This window comes from Lissotriton helveticus, chromosome 1_1, assembly GCF_964261635.1.
Source record: "Lissotriton helveticus chromosome 1_1, aLisHel1.1, whole genome shotgun sequence".
Taxonomy (NCBI): domain Eukaryota; kingdom Metazoa; phylum Chordata; class Amphibia; order Caudata; family Salamandridae; genus Lissotriton; species Lissotriton helveticus.
In genome coordinates, this window is record NC_136057.1 from 1,753,000,806 (window position 1) to 1,753,024,267 (window position 23,462).

Consider the following 23,462-nt stretch of genomic DNA (forward strand, 5'->3'; position numbering starts at 1 on the left):
GACTATATCATTCCAGTAGACTGGTCAGACCACCACTTAATTCTTTTCCATATCAACCAACCAGCGCCAACTCAACCCATAAAACAAGCTCCTCCCAAATGGGTCAGGAATACTGCCAAGTCCCACGGAACAACCTTGAAGAAGAACTAAGCACGCTCCTCCCGAACACGACGGAGCACCTCTCAACAGATCTCACCTCTCTCTACCATTCCAACATGACGGCCACCCTAGACCGCCTGGCGCCCTTGAAACTAAAAAAACCCCAGAAACACCCCATCCAGATCTTGGTTCACCTCTGACATCAATGATGAAAGAAGACTTCTCAGATCCCTAGAAAGAATCTGGAGGAGCAATCCCTCCGCTCATCACCACAACTCAAGGCAGCACGCAGAAACTACAACAAACACATCAAGGACAAAAAATCTTCTTTCTTCTGCTCCGCTCTAGATAGTGCTAAAAATCGACCCAAAGAACTCTTTAGCATCATCAAAAGCCAAACATCCAAATCAAATAATCCGAGTTAGTGGCCTCCAAAGAACAACTAGAAAGTAATAAAGGGGTTCTGCCCAAATCACCCTTCCATACCCGAGCAAGGGACATCAAAAAGATGAAGTAGAAACAATTGGTACTGAGGGATTAATTCAACATTTAATTCTACCCAAGATATAATTAATAATTCTGTTTTGTACAAATAATAGTAATAAAGTCACTATTCACAAGTTTTAGGGACATCTACGTGTCACTGGACAAAGTGGCGCACTAAAGCAAAAATATATTAAATCATACTGAAAAAACATACATTATATATACATATCACAAATACAATATATACATTATATATACAACAATGTACCCTAAACAAATATATACACTTCTCAAAATATTCACTCCTAATTTAGAGTGATACACATCTGAAAGGGAATCCTCACAGCGCCTGAGATATAAATTCTCTCAAACAAACTGTTTTTTCCAAGGCGCATAAAATCATACAAACAAATGTAAGGTTATGGGGACTCCTTGTCACAATGGTGTCGACGCAGTCGTGGTCGCGTTTCCGCCAGTTGTCTCTTATGGCTTCATCAGGACAGGGGTACTTAAAGCTTATATTGCGGGTTTTCAACCAATCCCACAAAGGGGATGGAAAAACGGCGTCCTCGTCTGATGCACACTTCACGTGCTCCTCGAGAAAAATTATATATAAACAAGCGCCCACTTCAAAATCCGGAGGCAAACACATTAGACACTCCGATGACACTGAGGGAGTGAAGGGGAATCTCGCTCTTTCAGCACTCCTCCAAATGTGGTCAGAATCACTCGAAGTTCCATCTACTAGCACCCACGGCAGCAAACATCCGCGTTCTCGTGCGACAACTTTGCCAGCTTTTTCAACGAAAAAAATCATCAAGATCGACCTCTCTCTCAGCATAAACCCCTCCTTTATTAGGGAGACCAAGACAACATCATTGATTGTCAGCACCCCATTGAATCCACCCACTCACTGGTCCGCCTTCACGCCCATTCAGGAAGCAGAGATAGTCACTCTGATCGCCAACACCAAACCGTCATCCCACTCCCTGGATCAGCTTCCTATAAATCAGGCCAAAGACCTGAAACACACCCTAGCCCCAATTTGGTGCAAGATCATCAACAGCTCGCTGAGCTCGGGAAATAGCCCGGATTGCCTCAAGGTCGGCCAAGTCACGCCGCTACAAAAAAAAAACAGGGCTAGACATGGAAGATATGAACAACTTTAGACCTGTGTCGAATCTACCTCTCTTATCCAAAATACTGGAAAAATGTGTTCTGCCACAGCTAACCCAACACTTGGAGAACATCAAGCTCCTCGACCCACACCAATCGGGATTCAGAAAGGGATGCAGCACTGAAATTGCAATCCTAAACGTCATAGACGATCTACACAAATCACTTGACTCAGACCAATGCTGCCTTCTCATTCTCCTTCACTTATCGGCCGCGTTTGATACAGTTGATCACACATTGCTCCTCAAAGTCCTTCAAGAAAGAGCAGGCATGGAAATGATGGTACTAAACTGGTTCTCCTCCTTTCTACACAATCGCTCGCAAAGAGTAAAAATTAAAAACTTTGAATCCGACCCCCTACCCGTCATCCGAGGAGTCCCACAAGGGTCAGTACTCTCATCCCAACTCTTCAATATCTACATAGAACCCTTCACCACACTGCTCAGGAATTCCAACATCCCCTTCCACCTCAACGCTGATGACAAGCAGCTTTATCTGGAAACCATCTCCATGGACGACATGCTCCAACTTAATGACACGCTCAAAGAGGTTCAACAATGGCTATCACAGAACCACCTGAAGCTTAATCAAGAGAAAACTGAAGTTCTACTCATCTCCAACAGAGACGAAAACCCCCAAATCAAAGAATGACTCAAAGCCGTCGATGCCCTCAATTGCACCCTCAAGCCGAAGGACTCCGTAAAAAGTCCCTAGGTATAACCCTAGACCCCAAACTAGACATGAAAAAGCACATTGCGGGTTCCGCCAAAAGCGCGTTCCTCAATCTGAAACTTCTCTACAAAATAAAACCCTTCCTTCCTCCGAAAGACCTTCAACAGGCCACTCAAGCACTGGTGCTCTCCAGAATTGACTATGGAATCGCAGCCCTGACCGGATCAGCTAAATCGCACCTAGGCCCCTTGAAAACCACCCTCAATGCCGCAGCTAGAATGGTCACAGGAACCAAGAAATTCGATCACATTTCTCCCGCTCTCAAGGAACTGAAATGGCTCCCTATTGAACAACGAGCCAACTTCCGAACAGCTTGTCTTACGCACAAAGCCCTTCACACAGCCAAACCCGAATACCTGGCCGCGAAACTCAAAAGGGCCGGCCAGTCCAGGAGTCTCAGAAGCTCCAACAAGCTCCTTCTCATTCCATTGAAATCTCGGAAACGCAAAACTACAAGTAAATCCTTTGCAGGAAATGCACCCAAGATCTGGAACGCCATCACCCCCCACATTAGAACGACCTCCTATTTCCCAAAATACAAGACTTTACTCAAAGCCCTCTTCCTGAGTGCACCTGAACTGAAAGGGAAGATCATAGCACCCCCCTGTGGACCTAATGATCTGTATGGTAATGTTATTTGCAATGCTCATAAGTTGTCCAGATGTGGATTCTGCCTTCGCCGCTAAGGCACATTGTTGTACCTGATGTGAAGCGCTCTGATACCCTTGGGTCCAGCTAGCGCTATACAAAACTTTATAATAAATAAATATAAATAAATAAATTATTGCAACGATGGATTATTAGAGGAGTTGGGCCATTCAAAAGGCTGACCTCCGTTTTGCCAAAAGAAAGGAGAACAACCCAACAAAATCCATTGAGACTGTGTGCCAGGGAGAAGGGGGAATAGGAATAGACCAGAGCAGTCCTATGGGTTTTCTGTGGCTGGTCTTCCCTTGAGCACAGACGGCACAATTTCTCACATACTGCATAACATCTTGGTTCGGCCACAAAAAATGATGCGCAGTTAAAGCAATAGTCTTGTGGGTTCCCAAATGCCCCCCATTGTCGAATCATGCATCCAGGACAGTGCTTGGCATTGTCGAGCTTTGTTTGGTAGAAAGGAGCCTGGGAGCGATACAGCAGGTCTTCTTTCCGGGTACAAAGTGCGGCGCTACAAGAATCCAAGCTTGATGATCCATGAGTGCCGAGTGTGCTTTTACTTCATCCAAGAACTTGGTGGTGGTAATAACCATTTGTTCTGAGCTTGGGAATTCTGCTTTTTAAGGGATTATAAGCGGTTCTTCTTCCTTTTCGGGTGAGAGGCCGTCTGCCTTGCCGTTTTGAAAAGCCGGCCGATACGTGATAGTGAAGTCAAAATCTGAAAAGAAAAAGGACCATCTCAGCTGCCTTGCTGTAAGAGTCCGAGCCGTCTTTGGGAACAGCAGAGTCAGGTGATCAATATCAATCTCGATGGTATGGGTGGCTCCCTGCAGGTAATGTCTCCACTCCTCACATGCCCTTTTTAGGTCTCGAGTGGAGTACTGCGCACATGCGCAGTCGAACTCGCGAGATTTTATGGTTTAGAGTGTACTTCACTAGAGAGGATTAAGCCCCGCCCCTCTTCTCCATTGGCTGGCCTCCTAAACGGTGGCCAGCCATTGGAGAAGAGGTCCTAGTGACGTTCTTCTTTCTCTTTTAGGCCCGTCCTTTTCAGATTGGGTGCCTTGACTTCCTGCTGGCGTAAAAGGTTTCTTATCTTCTTTATGGGTCCAGATTGCCCCATAAAGAAGATAAGGAACCTTTTACCGCAGCAGTAAATCATGCCGAGCCTGTCTGAAAAGGACGGGCTAAAAGAGTGCCCACCCCGCCAGGGACTTTGTGCCATTCTCATACCCCTAGCAGGTGCCCACCTAGCCAGGGGCTTTGTATTTAAAAAGGAAAGACGAGCCCAAGCCGGCGACCGCGCCTGACGGTGGGCGGGGCCAGCCGAGACAAGAGAGGAGCCTCGTGGGCTCCATTTCCACTTCCCCGGGGCGGGAGGAAGCAGTGCAGCGTCTTGCAGGCGTCCCTGCGCAGTCTTCCCAGAGGATGGCGCGTGTGAAACAGGATTTCATTTCAGTACAAAAGCAATTACTGGTATCGTAAAAACTGCATTTGTGAGAAGAGCCACCCCGGGCACACAGGCAAAACCTCCATGCACTGGAAAGACACGTTACCAAATCTGAGGAAATGGCATCTGACGCTTCAGTGCGTGCGTCCATCCATCTATACATCAAACAACCCGTCCATCCACCCTCCTGCCTGTCCGTCTATCCATCCACCCGTCTGTCCGCTGTCCAACCATCTCCCCATCCCCCCACCCGATCGATCGATCGATTGATTCCATCCATCCGTCCAACTGTCCACTTCCCACCATACATTTATAGCTCCAGTGATGGACAGGGATGTATTGGTTCTCAGGGTGGGTTCGCAGGATCGGGGTACCCGGGGTGCACGTGCATCGCCGTCTGAGACCGATGCCGAGGAGATTTCCACAAGTAAACCCTGCCAGTGGGGATCGTGAGGGACTGAGTGTAACGTGCTCTGTGATCCCGCAAACCGCTTGTGTGCAGGGGAGTACACCCTACACGGGCTTATGTGTCATGCCACTAGAACACGTCAAGCATGAGCAAAACCAACATCCATCACACGCTTGTACCTGTATGAATGTGAGCATGCACTCATGCATGCTGCACGCACACACACACGCATGCTGCACGCACACACACACACGCCTCTCCGATCTCTTTCTTCTTTGATCCCACTCACGCCCATTAAAAGGAGGACGCCGCGCAAGAGATCCCCTAACGCCAATCGCCCGAAGGGCCATAGATCACTGATTGGCTCCGCCATTTGTAAAGTGAAGGGCCATCATATCGATTTGTTGGCTGGAGGTGCAGCGGAGTTGTGACCCGTTCAGCTGCCTCCAGGAGCAGGCCTTCCCAGCAAACAAAGAGGCTGGAGCGAGGCGCAGCATCCCGGGTGCGGTGTGACCTGTGACACGGCCACCCTGGCCAGCCACGGCCTGCAGGAGGAGCTGGCGTGAGCACTCTGGGCACGGCAGGCCCTCGAGAACCATGACAGCCCGCACGCCTGTGGATGTGTGTGGGGGGGCTCTGTGTGTGTGTGGGGGGGGCTCTGTGTGTGTGGGGGGCTCTGTGTGTGTGGGGGGCTCTGTGTGTGTGGGGGGCTCTGTGTGTGTGGGGCTCTGTGTGTCTGGGGGGTTCTGTGTGTGTGTGTGGGGCTCTGTGTGTGTGTTGGTGTGTGTGTGTGTGGCTCTGTGTGTGTGTGTGTGGAGCTCTGTGTGTGTGTGGAGCTCTGTGTGTGGGTCTGTGTGTGTGTGTGTGGGTCTGTGTGTTTGTGTGTGGCATTTGTGTGAGATTAAGCTATTGGCATTGTAAATAACAATGCCATTTATTTATCTGTTTTCAAAACCAAGACATACATAAAAATGTTGTCATTTACAATGCCAATAGCTCTAACTTTTGCAAAGGCGAGACCGTTGCATTGTGAATGCTTGTTATTGCCAACAGCTCCTTATCAGTAATGCTATAGTTACTCTCGCAAGGATTCCGCTTTTTTCAGTACTTCGCCACTGGTTGGAGCTGTCCAGTGCCTGGATGCCGTTGCGATAATACTCCCCCCCAAAACAAACTGAGAGGCAACGGTTTCCATTACAAAGGGCAACAGGATGTCTGGATGGTGCAGGATTGGGTCATGCGTAAATCTTTTTTTCAGCCCCTGAAAGGCTTGTTCTGCTTTGTCTCCCAAGGGGAATTGCGCTCCTTTTTTAAGCAGACTGGTGATGGGTTGAACAATGCAAGAGAAGTCCTTGATGAACCTCCTATAGAAATTTGCGAATCACAGGAAACTTTGCACTCCTTTCACATTCATAGGTGACTTCCGCTCAGTGAGGGCCAATACTTTTCTGTTGTCCATTCGTAGTCATTTCTCGTTTATCACATACCCCAAGAGCTCAATCTCTGGCACATGGAATAGGCACTTCTCCAATTTGGAATAGAGAGAGTTCTTCTGTAAGCGATCAAGCACTGCTCTCATTGTGTCCGATGTGATCTTCCATGGTAGTAGAGCAAATAAGAATATCATCAATGTATGAAATACAGAACTCATTGAGGTATCCTCGTAACACTTCCTCCATGAAGTATTGGAAAGCGGCTTGGGCATTACATAGCCCAAGGGGCATCACCTCGTATTCGTACAGTCCAAATTTGGTTCGGAAGGCCTTCTTCCACTCATCACCCTGCTTTACTCGTACCAAGTGGTAGGCCCCACGGAGATCTAGTTTGGTGAAGATCCCGAGCCCTCTTCAGTGGTCCAACAAAACAGGAATGAGAGGCAAAGGGTAGTGGTTCTTCACGGTGACCCGGTAGTCCATGCAGGCCTGAAGATCTCCTTCTTTTAAGGGATGAAGAAGAGAAGAGAGGAAGCAGGTGAAGAGGAAGGCGGAATAAGTCCTGACTGGAGGTTCGCCTATATATATTCTTTCAGGTATTGTGTTCTGGTTCCGTTAAGGCATACACTCGGCTACACTGAATGGTGGCTCCCAGAGTCAGGTCTATCCTGCAGTCGTATTCCCGATGAGGGGGTAAATGACTCTCCTGTTGTTTTCTGAACACCGAGTGATACTGCTCATACTTTGGAGGAACAGAAATGGCAGAACATACCAAGGTTATGCTGCATCCAGCTGCTAGGTAACCAGACTGTGTTTCCTGACTCCTCTCCAAGGTTATGGGAACACGAATCCCATTTATCTGCATGGGTTCTACACCATCGTTAGAGCGTGAAAGCTCCTCCACAACCGGTTTAGGTCGAGGTAGAAAGTAGCGTGGTTCTACCTTCTTCTTATCGCCCTTTCTCTCCTGGAGACGATGGTCCAGCTGTACAGTGTGTTGAATCAAATCTTCACAGGACTGGGGCACGTGTACCACTTGCCTAGAATGTCTTTTAACTCGCTTTGTAGTTTTTGACAGAATAAGAGTTTTCACTTATCCATAGGTCAATCTGTTTCTATTATAAGCCCGTTGAAGGTTGGTATATATGTCAATAGGTCCTGGGTTCCTTGTTTCAATGTGATCAGTTCTCTGTCTAAGGAGAGGTGATGGGATCCCCTGTTAAATAGTTTCTGCATTTCGTTGCAAATTGCTACAAAGTCATACAGCACAGGAGCATCCTTTTTGATTATTGGAAACAACCAACTTGCAGCAGTCCCTCCTAGGTACGACATCACGAAGGCTGTCTTGGTTTGATCATCATGGAAAATGGCGGGCTTACAGCGGAAGTGTAATTGGTAGTGGTTTAGGAATACACCGAATTTCTTTGGGTCCCCAAAGAACCGTTCAAGTGGGGCAAGAGGTATTTGGGGCTGCTGGATGAGGTTGATGGGTGTATTGCCACCTTCTTATTGAGGGTAAGTGTGGTTAGCAGCAAAAAACCCGGTGCTGTGTGTTCCGCTGTCCTTAACTTGAGGGGAATCATGTTTGGAAGAAGTGCCATTTGCGTGCAAGTAGGTGACAATGTCCATTCTTTGATGTAGGGCCCTCTGTTACTCTCTGTTTTTCCTTTCCTGGAAAGCCATGCCATTTCTCTGCGCATAGTCCCTAGCTCTTTGCGCAAATCCTGGTTCTCTGCTCGAAAGGTCTGGACCTCATTCTGTAATGCTGTCACGGTCTCAAGAACCTAGGCCAGTATTTCGTTAGGTGCAGACCACCAAGGCATAGGGAGCCCATCGAACTTCGTGGAAAGATCCTGTGTGCAAGAGAGGAGACAAAGATAAGAGAAACATTCACACAGATATGCTCCACACAGAATTATGCACAATATCTATACTAGCATACTCGCATTCCCCTGCAAACAACACACTGTATACCCAATGTCAGAGTCCACCCAATGACCTGCAGGACATTGTCCACCCGTAAATGTGAGGCCACAGGCGAAGTGCAGTACCCAGCACAGAGGCCAAAGTCCCGTAACCAGTGCTCTCCTCCAGGACATACCACTACTAACGCAATGGATTGAGCGCCCAGGCAAAAGATACACTGGAGAATAACGAAATGTCAAATTTACGAAAAGAGCAGGAACGCATTATGCTCCAATCACTTATCTGTTGGCTGAGACTCGTAAGCTTCCTGTTACGTCACAGGAGCTTGTAAGACTGTCGAAGAATAAAGGACTGGATAACTCCATATCCCGTACGGCCTCCGTTACCCTCAGAAAGCAGGACGACCGGCATGGACTGTGGTGCGAAAGCCTGCTGCATTGCAACAAGGCACTCTCTGCTGTAAAGGTGCAGCTCCAAACAGCTGACCTGAGGCGGAGGAAATGCGGCACAGACAGCCGCAGCTGGAATGGAGCGCTGAAAAGAAGGCAGCTCGAAACGCATGCACAAAGGCTAGCCGACAAAAATAGCCAGAGAATCCAACGTGGAATACCGGAATGGCTGGAAGCAGGATTCAACAACCCGGAAGTTGGATTGACAAGCACCAGATCAGAGGGCAGGAGCGGCTTATATCCTGCCCTCCATCAACTTCCGATCACTGGAGCTTCATCCTGTGACTTTCCCTGATGATGCTGGGAAATGTAGTTCACCATACAATCGTCTCCCAGTCATTCTATCGTAACCTAAGGAGGCAATTATGTGTTTATGTGTGCCCCTTATTTGCCTGTGCTTCTCACCTGCCACAGACTTAACAGGTAAAAAGTTTGTGACAATCTCCAGTCAAGAAGGACTGATACCAGAACTGCTAGATCTTCAGTTGTCTTCTAAACAAGACAATTCAGAAATTATAATAGACAAGTAAGAAGAATTTATAATCCAGGATCCTTTTTTTTGCTCATGTAAACAATATGGGTCAAATTGGCAAAAATCAAAAACAACAAAAGCAGCAAAACAATGGTACCAATAACAGAGGACAAAAAAAGAAGAGGGAATCGGCCCTTACCACCCCACTTTCAACATACCATATTACCAACCCTTTGTTCCACACTACGGAGGCTGGGCCGATCCATTCCAACAAGGAATGCAAGGGATGCAACAAATGCCCCAAATGATGGACCAACAACTGCCGGGACAGCATAATCAGCACCAACAAGAACAACCTTCTTTTTTATCCCGAGGCCGCCCACAGCCCCGAGGAAAAAGAAAGTCACTGACCTGGCAAGACCAGCAGAGGAATGTCCAAACTCGGAGCATGGCAGCAGCACAACCCTCCACCAGCAAGAACAATCACTAATCGTCAACCTTTCAGATGTAGAGCTCAATAGCGACCAAATATCTGTCCTAAATAAAGGACTGGGCTTCGTCCCTACCCCAAAAATAGACACTTTCAAAATCAAAAGTGAACTGGCTGAATTCTGCAGAACTCTCAAACTTAAAGCTTTCTTCTCTAATACTACTACCAAACAGCAAGAGGGTGACACAACCCTTCGGAAGAAATCAACTTTCAACCCCCCATCATCCAGCATACCGCCGGAACTCCACACCTTTGAGCAAGCACTGCTAAAAGGAATAGATAATCTGGACACGAGCAGGACCAAAGTCTTTCAAAACCTGACAAAGAAGGAACGTTTGGCAATGGAAGATCTGAGTAAAAACGAAGATCTGGTGATAAAACCTGCGGATAAGGGGGGAGGCACAGTAATCCTCAATAAGGTAGGCTATAACCAACAATGTCTAGCTCTCCTTTCAGACACCAGATTTTACCAGAGAATCATAATGGATCCCACTGAGAGACTTCAAAATACCATATCCATCATGGTATATGAGGCTGAAACTAAAGGGTGGATATCCAAAAAAGAAGCAGATTTCTTAATGGTAAGGGAGCCAGTTACTCCATATTTCTACTCCCTCCCAAAAACCCATAAAAACAGGACACCACCTCCAGGGCGCCCGATAGTGTCCGGAATTGGATCCGTGCTCGAGCCCCTTTCAAAATTCGCAGACGAATTCTTGAAACCTCTTGTTCAAAAAACACATACGTACCTAAAAGATACAAGAGATCTTTTGCTACAGATTTCAAACATGCCTTTTGACCCCGAAACGATGCTTCTAGTAGGCCTAGATGTGGAATCCCTATTCACAAGCCTCCCTCAAGATACAACACTTCAGATGTTAGAGGACGTCCTTTACTCAGAGACCTGGCAGTATAACACACCAAGACACTTTATCCTGGAATGTTGTAAGCTGGCACTCAAAGAATTTTTTTTCAAATATAATGACAACCTGTACCTTCAAACCCATGGTACCTCCATGGGCAGCGCCTTCGCGCCTTCGGTGGCAGGACTCTATGTGAGCCAATTTGAAACAGAATTTGTCCTTAATGAAACCAACATGTTCTCTTCCAGCATTATATACTGGAAGAGATACATCGATGACATTTTCCTTATTTGGAACATCGACCAAGACCTGACAGAGTTTATGTTATGGCTCAACACCCTGGATCCATGGTTAAAATTCACACACACTTCCAGTAATAACCACCTTGACTTTCTGGACCTGACAATTTTCAATGATAGGAGTATCCTACAGACGAAAACATATACAAAACCGATGGCGAAAAACAGCTTGTTGTCACACAAGAGCCATCACCCTAAGCCTCTCAGAGACAATTTGCCTTTCAGCCAATTCTTGCGCCTCAAATGAAATTGTAGCAAGAATAGTGATTATCAAGAACAAGCAATGGACCTGTGCGAAAAATTAAGAAAGAGGGACTACACCGAAAGAGTCATCAAGAAATGTAAAAAAAGAGCTGACAACCAACCTCGTGAATGCCTTCTACAAACATACCAAAAAGAACCAGTAAAAGATCTAACTACGTGTGTGACCACCTTTAATCCAGCCACCTATGCCATCCAGAAGTTGATAAAAAAGAACTGGCATATAGTGAACACTGGGCAGTTCGATTGGCCAAGACCAAGGTTCGCGAATAGAAGGACCAAAAATCTTAAGGACACTCTGGTGCATACCCGCCCCAAGTCCAACACTCGACTGCCAACAACTAACAGCGTCAATATGACCCCCCTGTCAGGACACTTTCCTTGCGGAACCTGTGTTGCTTGCAAAACAACAACAGCCACAAAAACCTTACAACTAAAGAATAACTTTGTATGGACACAGAAGCAGTTCACAAACTGTAATTCATCTCATGTTATCTACATGATTCAGTGCTCGTGTCAGAAGCAATATATCGGGATGACCTGTCGCAAAGTTAAGCTCAGGATTGGAGAGCACAAGAGTAACATCAGGTTAAAAAAGAACACTACCAAGTTGTGCTCCCATTATTTGGAAATGAACCACACCCATGAGGAAATGCAGTGGACAGTCATTGAGATGCTGACCAACAAATCTGGGAATGTGGAAAAGGTACTGTACGAAAAGGAGCAAAGATGGGTGGACCGCTTGCGCACTTTCGAATTCGGTTTAAATGACAATATTGCCTGGCATCACTTTGCAAAGTAAGCACTAGTACCTTCACTTGATAAGATACGAAATTCTGTCCGTTGCATTCTCTTTGTCCCTTCTAAAGGTCCCAACCCAAAGATGTAATCAACCCTTGACTATAACATTCTGCATATAAACAACCATCATGCCGAATTAGTATCCTCCACGATATTACAATTTGTAAATTCAATCTGCGACCGCCTACGGAGAATTTCCGACTCTTTATTTCCACCATATCTACGAGTAAAATTGACTTGTCATTGTGCCTTTAAATCTGAAGCGCTCTACCGCCCTTAAAAAAGAAACTACAACGCGACTTCCGCACTCCGGGGGCAGAGTCAGCACAAGGCTAGAGTGTAGCCTCCATGCGGGTAATGGCGGAAGATATCCCCGACCTTGATCTTGGGTAAGACGTATGATTTCTTTTCCCCTCCCATACTCATTGGTGTCTCTGCTCTACTCCAGCTCTGCATTACATGAAGTTGTCCCCCGTTGGAAGCAGAGTTTTCCTACACGACAGGTAAGACCTAACTGCGTGTCTTAAAAGCTAACACCGCTTTTTTATTGATTAAAATGAAAGGGCACTATTGGAACTAGTATACGAATAGAACCATCTGGTTATACAAGCTTGATCAATGTTTCCGAATTAAGACCAATGTTTTTTAAGTAAAATTTGACCGTCCTCAACTTCCCCAGCACTAACAAAGTCAGGCTAGGCTTTTTCACAGCTATAAGAGCTAACGGTCACAATTTGTAAAATGGCGGTCACACAAGATAAGTAACAGGCACACTCTCCTATGCCAAAATGAACACTATATAGAAAAGCACCCGATACGGTGCCGACAGTATGTAACCTGAGATCCCTTAGTCAGTACAAAACTTTGCAATTAACGATCATTCTCAAACATTAGATGATGAGATCACTTAGCGCCCGTATTCTACTAAGATGTATCGATAGCCTCCTAACCTTTCCTCCCTCCATGAGCAATCCCAGTGTTAATAAAATTATTACCTGAGGTTCTGCACTTACCCACTTGAAAAATTCCAAAAGTCAATGTTACTAGCTAAAACGCCTTAATGTACATTCTTCCATAGATCGTGAAGAACACAACTCCCATATAACTGCTATGAGTATGGGATTACCGCACAAGTTGTGTGAGTAGCTTTATATGTGTATCCAATTTCATGTTTGTCCATTTTATGTAAGTCCTGACGAAAGCTCTACAGACCTCCTGGCCCAATAGAGCTGAAACATGTCGACAACCTTATTCCTACAGTACTATACGGCCTAGTAACTCGGCCTAAACTGAGTATTTACTACTCTTTTAACTAATGGAAATTTGCCCTGCAATAAACCTTTTTTGGCGTACATTTTCATTTTTAACATTTTTTTTTTTTTTTTTGTGGGAAAGTCCTTTTGTCTCTGGACACTGCACTCGAGACTGGAGGTGCCTCTGGATGAGGCAAGCAGTACACACTAATAGGAATAACCCTATGATAACTGCGTGAATGTCAATGTGGGGCGGATGAAACAAATATACCGCAATTTCCATTCAAACATTGACTTCTCTGAGGGTTTCCTTATTTACACTGAACCAAAGGTTGAGCAGTGTTACAAGTGTCCAATTTTGTTGATTAAAAATTCATTACTTTGGGGAAAGAAACGGACACTCAAAATCCTCATCCCTCCTTGTTGATTAACTGTTTTCCTCTTGATATTACTCCAAGGAGGGACGAGCGTGACTTCCCAGTTGCCTGCAGGGGGCAGAATAGCACTATTCAAATAAACCTGGCAACAAATAACATCAGACATATGCGTACTGGACATAGTTCATCATGATCATACCCTGGAATTTGTGGAGAAGCCACCAGCTGTTCCACCACAGACAGAAAACCACAAACCTCGTTTGGTTGATGGTGGAGATTGCAAAAGGGAGCAATAGAAGTGGTGCCGCCGTGAGAAAGATGCCAGGGGATTGGCGACTAATCTTGGATCTAAGGAATCTCAACAAATATGTGGAAACTCATTATTTTCGTATGGCCAACCTGCAAGAGATTTTGCTTTTTTTAAAGGAAGCCGATTTCCTAACATCTATAGATCTAGAGGATGCAAATTTCAACATCCTTATACATGTGAAGCACAGGAGATTCCTTTGCCTCATGGTGGCAGGCTACCATTTCCAATTGCTTTTGGTCTGAGACTGGCACCAAGAATTTTCATGGAATGCTGGGATCCAGTGGATGCCTTAACAAGAGGAAAGGTAGGTATGGTATGCCTTTACCTAGGCAACTGGCTCAGAGAGTTGTTGCCTTTTCTTGCGCAGTGAAAGCTGTCAATCTCAGAAAGGTAACGCTCTCCAGTTTTGGACTAGCTATCAACCACAAAGTCTTAGCTAATAGAAAGCTAGTACATACTTTCCTCAGAGCGAAGATTTCCACACACCTCAGTATGATGTAACCCTCTCAAGGGAAAAGGTGAAAAGTTGATATGACAATTCTATTTACATGCCACAAAGTCTTTTCAGAAAACAGAACAACTGTTAATAGTTTTTGGAGCAATAAATAAAGAAGGTCTAGTTAGCAAACACTATTGCAAGATGATAGTTGCATGCATCACAAAATCCTATGAACTCCTGATGAAGTCTGTGACAAGACCAGTAAGAGCTCATTCTACAAGTGCGATTGTGCTAAAACACCTTTACAAGACTGCCGTTTGGAGAACTCTGCATGCATCCACCAAGAATGACTACATTGACGTGAATGTAAGCAAGGGTATGATAGTCAGAAGGGCTGTGGTCCAGAACCTTTTTAAATAATGTAGGCCTCATGCCTGCATCCACTGTTTTCACATTGCGTATTGCTGTGATAATCTTAATTCAAGCATGTGAATCTATGAAATATTCAATGCTGGAGAAGGAGAAAAGTTACTTATCTGTAACTTCGAATGTCCAACATTGGCATCTTTCATAGATTCAAATACGACCCACCTTCCTCCCCTTGTCATGAGGCTTCCAATCATCCATATCTTGCATTCCTGTAACAAGCTAGAAAAGTCTGACAGCTGGAAGCTTCTGAGGGGATACCCGAGTGTGTGGGTCTATGATTGGCTGCAGTTTGGCTCACCTAATTGTGAGGATGGGTTACTAAAGTGTAAAATTCAATGTTAGTATAGGTCCAACACTGCTATATTAACATTTTAACCAAGGCTAGCAAATTAATGTCCTATTAGGGCATGACAAATGAGGCTGGCGGGAACATATGGACCAGCCCCTTCAAAAAACAAATCACAGCAGGTGCATTGAAGAGGGATGTCTGGTCAGCTGATTGCAAGAAGGCCGAACAGCAAGATCTTACTTATCCAATCATAAACAGAACTAGAGAACATTGGATAACCGTGCTTCAGGGGTTGTATATCTGGGGAAGAGTACCAGAAAAAACAAACTTCTCCTAGTGTCCTGTTAAATACATTTGGTTGATGGAAGCCTTTCTGCCAAAATGACACCAACACTTAGGGAAGAAGACCAAAAGACATCAACTGTTGCCTTTCAATCTCCATGCATGGAGGTGTAAGTCGTGCAGGACCATGGCCTTGCTGCTGCAATAGGAGGTTCTCCCGAAGGGGCAGCCAGATTGGGGAAAAATGCTTTTGCCAGATTTTCCAGGAGCTATATTCTCACCTATTCCTGAGCCACTAGGATGACTTGGTCATGATCTCTTCTGATCTTTTTCAGTACTCTGGGCAGGAGAAAAAGGCGTGAAAAAGAATACAGACATCCTAATCCCCAGTGTAGACTAAAAACGTTTCCTAGAGAAGACTGCCTTGTGCAACTACAACGTGCAAAAGCTTGGACACTGCGTTCTCAGCCATGGTGAAGAAATAGTCAAATATTCTCTGCATTTGGTGGAAGACACCCAGTGCCATTTGAGTCAACTGCCGTTCGTAATCCAGTAGTCAATGGCAGCTAAGTTTGTCTACCCTGACATTCCAAGATCCTTCCAGTTGTGCATCAGGGATATGCTCTAAGCGTTCAGTCCCTTCCAGAGACATAGGGCCTCCTGGCACAAGGCATGCCAACCCACACTGCCTTGTTTGTTGCAGTGCCACAAGGCAGGTATGTTGTTTGTGGCTATCTGTACCTGTTCCCCTTTGATAGTCGGAAGGAAACGCCTACAATGCCAAGTGAATCGCTCGCAACTACAACAAACTGATGAGGAGTCCAGCTTCTTCCAGAGACCAGGGTCCTCTGATCTCCACCTCTCCCAGGTGATAACAATGCATCCGTCACAGCAGTTAGTATTGGGAGGGAAAGGCAGAGAAGTTTGCTGCTGGTTCTATTGCAGTCAAGCAGCCACCCCTGCAGGTCTTTCGCAGTGTCCTTTTGACACCTGAATGAAATCTGCATTGCAGCATTGTGATTGGCCTAGGGGTGGGAGCTTGGCTGCCTGCTTCCTGTTCCGACCTGGAGTCGGACACAGTCTAGCAGGTGTGACGACGCGGGATCCGGTGGCGGCAAGGTAATTGCTTTTGTTTATTGTTTTTTAAATGCACCCAACCCCGCGAGCCGTACTGGCCGCCCCTGCAGCCTCGGCCAGGCAGCACTTACTCGGAGACCTTTGATTAATGTTCATTGACTCCTCTATTAGGTTCAAATAGGATTCATATCTTCTGTTTTGAGAAAAGGGCTAAGTACTGATTCATTCCCCACAGCCTTTCAGGTTGAAGGCATGGCTGCTTAGGACTGAGATCCTTGGACCTCATGGAGAGCTGCAACAGGCCTTGCAGGCGTCAGGAGCGACTTCTGCTCTCCACTCCCACATTCTGGAATATACTCGTTTTACAGTGTGAGCATAGTGTAACAGTCTAGAACTTTGATTTCCCCACATCTGACTTGTGCCATCTGGCAAAATCAGGTCCTCAGTACTCCAATAAAGTGCACCTCGCTGATATTTCCACAAAAAACAGACTGTCCATTTCTATTGTCATCAACAATAGTCAAGTAATTTCTAATATTACTCTTTCTAATATTGGTACCTGTGTTGTCCTAGGAGCTTAACTATGTCCTGAAAGTTCTGATGAACGCCCCTTTTGACGCTGTCCTTGATTCTGATGATGGGTACTAATTCAAACATAAATCTATGAAATATACGAACAAACTATAGAAACTTATATATAAAGTTAAGTAATGATTACTTATCCAAGTCATTTATGATCATGAGTCGTGTTGCACGCTATCATGCCAGCCATCACCCAAGCGACATTAAGCAAGTTAGCAGACACAACACACACCTTTACCTATTAACCATAAATCTGCTTGTTTATTTTTTACCAAACTCCCCCTCCCCACCCCCTCACTAAAGCTTCTTGAACGCGTGTCTATATCTGAGGTACAAACATGCCCATTCAAATATGAGGTGACCCATGCGCAAAAAAAAATGCTACTCGTTCTCTAAGAAGGATATACATTTTTCTTTTATGAAAGGGGAGGAGCAAGTGAGATTGTGATCCGATGTACAGGGTAGGTGGAATCTTGCAAGAATATTACCTTGAAGTCCAACAAAACACTATCATTGGGGTATAGAGCCCTCTTCTGTGTGGTGGCCGCTCCATGCTGGCATTATGTGTGGTGCCCCACCTGATACCCAATTTGGAGGAAAGAGGGGGTGGAGATGGACAGGTAAGAGGATCCTGGCTCTGGAGGGTGCACAAATAAAAAGGGTTGACAAATTAGATAATCTAGGCGTTCGATTGAGTGAACCTCACAAATGGTCATCCCAAAATCAAAAGAGTGCCTTAAATCTTAAGCACAGAGCTAGGCAGCTTCTTAACCAATTTCCCCATCGATAGAAATGTATAAGCCCCAAGAATGTGGGACAGCGTTATACGGGGCTGACCTGTGGGGATACTGCAATCTCGATCAGTTAAGAAATTGGTGAAAATACTTTTATTAAATCGCTCCTGATATAAAAAGAGCACCCCGTCACTTACTCTGAGGTTTGACTTAAACCGCAGATACCACACTGACATAGCTTGTCTGAAACCTATCTTATACTGGACTAGATAAACTCTGGGTAAATAAGAATTTAGCCCCATATAGAGACTTTGTCAGGGAGATCGCTGATAATCACCTGGTACTAACGATCCCCTGGTTATCCTACAATAAAACGGGAAACAGCCTTTACAACGAGGTAAATACATCGCATGCATTTGACTCGCATTTTTAGCACACATTTTTTTACCGCGATTATACATTTGCATCGCATACCAATACCACGAGTTTAAGATAAATTGGGGGGCGGGGGGGGGGTCTCCTCCTACAAATACATTGTTTTTCAATATAAAAGCAATGCGTAGTATTGGCTTGCGAGGTAAATGAATTATCGTGGTAAAAACATGTGTGCTAAAAAATGTACGGCAAAGGCATTCAATGTATTTCACAGCGTTGTACCTTTGTACATCCCAATAAAACTTGGCTGTTCAAGCTTGTCTTTTCTGAATACTGGCAGAATACCTCTTCCATCCCCAAGAATGCCCGGGAAATTGTTAAATCATGTTATTTGAGGAAAAAAATCACAGTAGGCTTTCCCTTGTTCCTGCTGGTAGTATGTCTGATCTTTACTTATCCACCAAGCGTGACTCCCTTTTTGAAGATTTTATTGATTATATGAATGCCTCTTGTTTATTGAGTTCAGACTTGGAATACTCCAGCTGGCTTCCGTTATTGGCACATGAAATAAAAATGCTGTTATGCCCAACAATAATCTATGTCCCACGGGATGTCCGACTATTGAAAATGAAAAACGTCTTATTCTTTTGTACTGCAAATGTTAAGCAGCGTAAACGATGGATCATCTCTCTTTGCCAGCTCCTCCACTTAGAGAACCAGCACTTCGCTTTAAGGATCTGTAGATCAGACTCTAGGGGGAACATCGTTTACAATGCCGTGTTTACACTGCACCTTAACAACGAAGCCATTACAACGCAAGTCGTTACTACGACTTGCGCTGGATGGCGCTGTTGGTTAAGGAATATTGTAATTTTATATTCCAACACCTTCCCTACTGTTACGTGGACTGGTGTTGGAATATAAAATTATAATATTCCACAATCCGCGCCCTCCAACGCAAGTCGTTGTAACAACTTGCGTTGTAATGGCAGCGTTGTCAAGTTCCCGCATCTAAAAGATCGCGTTGTACTGACATACATCCGACGCTAGGCCCAGTGTTGTATATTCAGTTTCCAACTGTTTACACTCAATGTGGTACATTAGACAAAAGATTATTGTAGCAAGCGTCTGTTAGAGCTGTGACCTGCACAATACTAAAACTATCTGTTGATTTCTTTTTTACCTTTTTGCATTGTGCACTTTAACACACTAGTTTTCATCAAAGCTTTATTCGAGAATTATACTCATAAAAGCACAAACATACATTTAAAATACATTAGTAAAACCTAGTGATATGAGGAAATCCAAATCTAGATTATAAATTTAGTTGCCCGGATAGCTTAGAGGGCCTGCTGAGAGTGTATTTTTAGGCTATTCTAGGATGTCCATCTGCCATTAGGACGAGGGGTTTTGCATTTCCTTTTATTGAGTGCAAAGTTTGTGATCTTAACCATGTTCTTATGTAGGGTTTTTATAATGTTACTGTTTTTAAACTTCGCTCAGGATTGTTGGCTGTTGAACGTTTCTTGTATTCCTGAGAAGTGTATGTTCTCATTAGGTGTTTATTCTATTATTTTTATATTTTTTTATATGTTCCTTTTAATGTGCTGTGTTACTGTGTACTTTTATGGCTCTTTTAAGTTGAAATAAAGATGATGATGGCGACCGCCTGCTCTGCTGCAGTTTTTTTTAAATTTAAGCTTTGCTTCCAGCGTGCTAGGGACATGTCTCTCAAGAAACCCATGAGGTTTGAACCATGTGGAAAATGTCACCAACAGATGTCTGTCTGTGACCCACACTTGTTCTGTCTGTGGTTCCTGGGGCCGAGCCAGAACCCAAATACCTGCTCCGACTTTAAAGTTGATGAAAGTGAAGGTGGTTCGCAAGTGGGCATTGAAGCTCCTAGTGGTGCAATAGAAGAATGCTCCATGCCGATCCTGGTCCAGCAATAGATCATGAGGCTGTTCCCGCAGACGAACAAGTTCAAGGTCCAAGATTTCTTCCTCCAAGTTGGGTAAGTCCAACAAGCACCTAAAGCCATCAGAGCATTCTTCAGCTTTCCTATCCAAACACTGCTTCTTGGCTCGCTTCTGCATACCTCCTTCTGAAAGGACATCCATGCCTTCTCTACGCTTCCCCAGATTCCCTGTAGCCAAAGCGACGCCCATCCCACGTAAAAAATTTAATGACTCCATGCACGCCATCTTTGGGCCACCAACTCCCTCTGCCTTGCCTTCGAACCCCATGGAGGGAAGAGGTGCCCCTGCTGTGTGCCTTAACTGTCGTCGACCTTGCCCCCCTACGCCAGCCGAGCCCTTTGGATCCACTCCTGGTCCTGGACTGATGCCATCACTGGTGTCTCCTTCCACCCCAGCAACATCCCGGATACCTCAGGCACTGCCCAGTGCCATTCAATATTGATGCTGCAGCTGTCCAGGCCGTACCTACCCCTGGACCTCCCTCCTCTAGATCAACCCTTTCTGAAGGGGGAGATGAGGAGTACAGGTTTGGTCCCAATAAGAGATTCCTGAGCCAGCAGAAAACTGGTATAAGGAGCTGTGTTATGCCTGTTGCCTGGACACCTCACCGGACTATGTCATGCTTTCTCCTCTGGGACCTGTGTTGGAGGAAGGCGCACCCTTCAACTCCATGTTGCACAGATATGGACCTTTAGTTGCCTACTGTTAAGGTCAATACCAAAGTCTTGAAATGTGCTTCTTACAGGAGCCAGTTCAGTTGGACCCCTCATTTTCTTTAACAAAGCCCTTGCCAGTGTTCTCATATGGGCTTGGACTAAAGTTTGCAAAGGGCTCCTGTGCCTTGCATGATTTCCCAATGCCATTGCCCGAATCCAGGAGAATCCGGCCTTCCTCTCCCAGCACCCCTTCCCAGAGAGCCTGGTTGTGCACGGCTCAACTTCAAGGGTCAATCCAAATGTGTTCCCTTCCACACCACCGAATAGGGAATCCAAGAAGCTGGACACCTTTGGGAAGCGTATTCTCTCTTCCACTAGCCTAGCATTGTGGTCATTAACACTGAATGCATCTTAGGGACCTATTCCTATTCTCTGTGGGACTGTTGCATAGCTGCTTTCATTGGTATCTGAAGAGTGCCACGCTCTCTTCAACCAAGCCTTAGCGATGTTCAGTATGCAGTGAAGTTCACCCTGAGGTGTGGGCTGGATAAAGCATACTTCCTAGGCAGAGCCGTGGCTTCTACAGTGGTGCTGCGTTGCCATGCCTTGTTGTGGTCCACTGCATTCTTTGGGGATGTCCAGGCGTCCCTGATTGACATGCCCTTCAATGGCTCCTGCCTATTTAATGACAAAGCTGACTCAGAGCTCAAGTATTTTGGGGAGATTTGGTTCACTTCCAGATCTCTCAGGCTTTTGCTATCTGCCCGGTTTCAAGACCTCCTACATTTACATTTTTTTGACATTATGCATTTTACATTTACATTTACAAGACCAATCCTTTCGCCCATATTCCAGCTGTGACCAGGGCATCTGCAATACTAGCCGTAACTGCCAGTACAGCCACCTGCTCAGTCTTTTCATGGGCAGGGTTGGGGATCCCAAAGAGGATGCAGGAGTCTGACCCAGCCCGCTGTCCAGTCCCCCACTCTCCAGTGGCCACTGTCTCTAAGCCTCTTTAGTGCACCTTTCAAACAGAACAGCCATCTCGTTTTTTTAAAAGCAAATATTATTCATTATCTCCAATTACAGTACAAGCAAACAGAAAATTCAAGTGATTACTATCTGTGTAGCAGGATATCACATATGTACAGGGTGGTAAAATAAATCACATACGATTACTACACAACTAGACCGTGTGCCACATTGGTAATCTCGTCTCTCTTAGGACCCGACTATATGGCCTATATCCTAATATGGCAACTCTTCCCATCCTGCAACCATATCAAGTGCACAACCATCTCGTTGACAGCCGGATCCACCTGTCCAGTGGTCAAGACCATGAGGTGCCTTTAGATTGTGTGGAAGGGGTACGCCCATCCATCCGTGGAAACATCTCTGCCTTTGACAGCATCCAAAGAATGGCTGACAGAGGACTATCTAAACTGGCTCTGTCAGGAAGTACAGGCTCTTTTGGCCAAATAAGCCATCACAATGTTGCCTGTGCCATAGGTAGAGTGTGGTTGTTAGGCCTTCTACTTTTTGGTGCCCAAAAAGGATGGAGACCGCCATCCTATATCAGATCTATGCCCTCTAAACTACTTTCTGAAATAAGAGAAATTCACAATGCTCATATTGGCTCAGGTTTGGTCTGAGCTGGATCCTGGAGAGTGGATGGTAGCGCTGAACCTGCAGGCCTCAAATTTCCACATCCCTGTCCATCCCTGTCTTACCGGCCCACAGGTGTTACCTATGGTTCACGGTGAGCCATAAGCCATTCCACTTCATTGTGCTCCCTTTCCGAATTTCCAGTGCCCCTCAGGTGTTCATGAGGTTTTCAATCTATCCTTCTATCAACAACTGCCTGTTGAAGGCTGGCTTGCCCCCCAGGGAGTCGTAATCCACCTCCATACTACTGCGGACCTCTTATACATAAGATCTGCAGTAGTGGCTGATGAACCGCGATTGGCCTAGTGGCAGACCCCACTCCCTTCCCCACCTGGAGCTGACAGTGAGGACTGATGCAGATCTTCTGAGTTTGGGTGGCCACATGGGAGAGGTGGAGATCAGAGGTCTCTAGTCGAGTCATAGCTCCATAACAACCTTCCAGAGGTGTGGGTGATCCTGTGCCAGGAGGCTCCTCGCATTTAGACTTGGCTGGTGTTCCAGGACATCTTCCTCGTTGTGCAGCACCATGCAGCCTCACTGAACACCAGGTCAAACACAGCTGTCGATGCCTTGCAAATCATGAATGGTGACTAGATCTGGAGATGGCACCAGATGTATTCAGCATCTGGGAGAGAACATTGGCTTGAACTCTTCGCCTCTCTCAAGAACATGCAATGTCAACACTTCTGTGTGTTGGAGTTTCCAAAGCAGAACCTCCTCTGAGGTGCATTTGTTTTTGAGTGGAATTCAGGACTCCTGTACGCCTTTCGGGGTATACCACTCCTGCCTGAGTTCTCAAGAAGATCAGGACAGACCGGGCCCAAGTCATTGTTGTGGCTTCGTATTGGGCACAGACGGTTTGGTATCCCGCCCTCCTGAGAATCAGTCCTCCGGTCAGGCTGTGCCTTCGAGAGGATCAGCTGACTCAATAAAGTCACTAGTACTGATGCTCATCCTATTCCTAGGGCAGATTAACTTATTACCCTAGGAATAGCCTCTGCCAAGTATC